Raw genomic sequence first — 2,795 nt, 5'->3', positions numbered from 1 at the left:
GTCTGCCCTGAGCAGTGGGGAGAGGGCGGGGCCGGGCGAGGCCGAAGCGGGGCTGGGACTGGTGAGCGGGGCCAACCCCGGAGGCACCAGGGAACGCGCTGTTGGGAGGGCACTGGGGGCCGCGGGGCCCCGGGGACGCCGCACGTCCGAGGTGCTGCCTTCCCCTCCCCCCATCCACTGCCCCCCGTCCTGGCCCAGGCCTGGATCTACCCCCAAAGGATGCGCTATGTGGCTTCTTCGGCAAGAAACTCCTCGAAGCTCCCTGAGGTTCATCCTCACAGCTGGAACTGCGAATCAGCCCATTTTTTGGGAAGGACCAAGGGGTTCAGGCTGCGGCTGGGGGACTTGGGTGATTCAGCCGCGACCGCCAGCCTGACGCGGACCTTTGAGTTTTCTCTCAACACGGGCAGCTACCCTTCAAATCCTCGGCCCCAGGCTCCTCACTCGGTTCCCAGGCTCCACGCAGCCGCGCGCATTTCTCACCTTCCCTCTTTCTGGGGGCCCTCCCCCCCCAGAACCAGCCTGGAGACGCTCGCCCCACCTGCTGGAGTCAGAGTCACTAGTGCCCCCCGTGCCACCGTGCTGCTCCGGCCGCTGCAGCGACACGGGAGTCAGGCCTGCACCCCTTGGAGGAGCAGAGCCCGCTGTCTACCTCCCTAACCCCCCGCTTTTCTCTTCCTACCTATTTCTTCTCCGACCCCCTCCCTCCACCGCCCCACTGGCCAGACGCAGAGTTTCCAAATTTAAGCCATTTCCCACAGGCACTTCTAACTACACGGAGATTTTATTAAACGCTTAATGACGGGGTGCAGGATCCTTCTGGCTACACCCTCATTCGCTTCTACCCCGTGAGTTCTCTTATCCTCCTTCCTGGATGGCCACCCACTACCCACGCGAAGTCAGTTTTCCTTCCTTCTGGAATGCTGCGTGCAGAAGGGAGACCCCAGGCTGGGGACCTGAAAAGACCTGGCCCCGGCAGGGAGCGCCCTCCTCGCTGTATGATCATGAGTGGGCTGGGGCTGAGACCAGCGGCCCTGTCCTCTGAAATGGCAAGCATGTTTACAGGCTAAAAATACCCAGCAGCCAACTCTGCTGCCAGCCCTGGGGGCTGTGTCCCAGGTCCAGTTACCAGCACAGGGTACAGGCATGGGGGAGGGAAGAGACTGCCAAAGGAGCCACAGACAGGCAGACACTCAGATAATGGACACAGAAAGGTGGAGACACATGTGTAGACATTCAGACAAGCATAGACATGCAGAGACACATAGTCAAATCACAGACTTGGGCACCAGCATTCTCTCATTCCCTCCCTCCCTCTCTCTCTCTCTCTCTCTCTCTCTCTCTCACACACACACACACACACACACACACACACACACACAGTGACTCAAACCCGCAGCAGAGTCGGTTCCACCACCCGTATCACAAGCACACAATCAGAAACCCAGACTTTCTGAAGAATCACCTCCACCTCCATTGTGGTCTGCACCCCTTTCCCAGCACCTACTTTAAAGAAAAAATCTAAACTTTTCAACTTTGGGATGCTTTAAAAAATAAAAATAGAGACCAAGAGCTAATTATTTCCTATACCAATGGCTTTTTAAATTTTATCTCATTTTAAATAACATTTACTCAGTTTTTAAATATGAACCAAGAATACAAAGTGGCCTGTGATCCTACAAGTCAGATAATCCTTGTTGCTGTTTCTGAAACAAAATCAATACCTCCATAGGGTGAAGAATGTCAGTACAGAAAAGTAGAACAATAAAAAGTAGACATCTCGGGCTTCCCTGGTGGCGCAGTGGTTGAGAGTCCGCCTGCCGATGTAAAAAAAAAAAAAAAAAGTAGACATCTCCCCCCCCCACCCAGTCCCTCTCCCCAAAAGTAATCACTGTTAACAGTTTACCGGAAGATTTTAACTTTACAAAATGAATCATTTGGTTCCTTGAAAGTACAAGGGTTTCCAGTGCATATTAAGACGGGAGCTGATTTACAGGTAGGTTTTTCAGAAAGATAGCTCTGGAAAGATGGCCATGGGATTTTGGAGGGAGGCGGCTGGAGCAGGAAAGGAAGAGTGGGGAACGGTGTGGATATTGTCCCCTCACCTCAGCTTGGGCGCCATCAGCCCCAAGGAGAGGCGGGAGAGGATGGTTGGGGAGCAGCCGCAGAGCAGGGATTACTGTCCAGGTACTTCATTCAGCGGTAGGAGGGTGAGGATACCTGCGGGGAGGTGGTCCGGGGGACTGGCTCCTGCCCCATTCTAGGCTAGGAGGGTAGATAAGGGGTAACCTAGACCCTGCCCTCTAAAAAGCCATGATCGTGCCTGCCAGACCAAAGCTGGGGCTTCTTAGGGTCAGCCTCCTCAGCCCAGGCGAAGGGAATATTTTCAACAGTTGGGGTGGCAATGGTGCAACTGGAGACACACACTTTTAGAAATTTCTGCCAACCCTGTTCCTTCCGCCCACTGCTGTAGCCCCCAGCTTTCACTCCCCGAAGCTACCTCAGTGGGGATTGTGCCTGACACTGCTGCAGGCACTTGACGTGTCAGCTCGTTTAATCCTCACATGCAGGAAGGAAAGGGTCTCAGAGATGGGCAGTGATTTACCTAAAATCACACAACCCTCAGAAACAGGAGTCAAAGCTCCCACCAGCATCTAAGCTCCACGAGGGCAGGAATTCTTTGTTCTCTGCTGTATGCTCCACGCCTAGAGCAGTAGCCGGCACGAAGCAATCACTCCAGAACACTTGGTTAAATGTGTGAATGAGCGAATGAACTACAGGTATAAATGGCCCCA

The sequence above is a fragment of the Neophocaena asiaeorientalis genome, unplaced genomic scaffold (assembly GCF_003031525.2).
Source record: "Neophocaena asiaeorientalis asiaeorientalis breed wild unplaced genomic scaffold, Neophocaena_asiaeorientalis_V1.1 scaffold43, whole genome shotgun sequence".
Taxonomy (NCBI): Eukaryota; Metazoa; Chordata; class Mammalia; order Artiodactyla; family Phocoenidae; genus Neophocaena; species Neophocaena asiaeorientalis.
Note: the sequence above shows the minus strand (reverse complement) of the source record.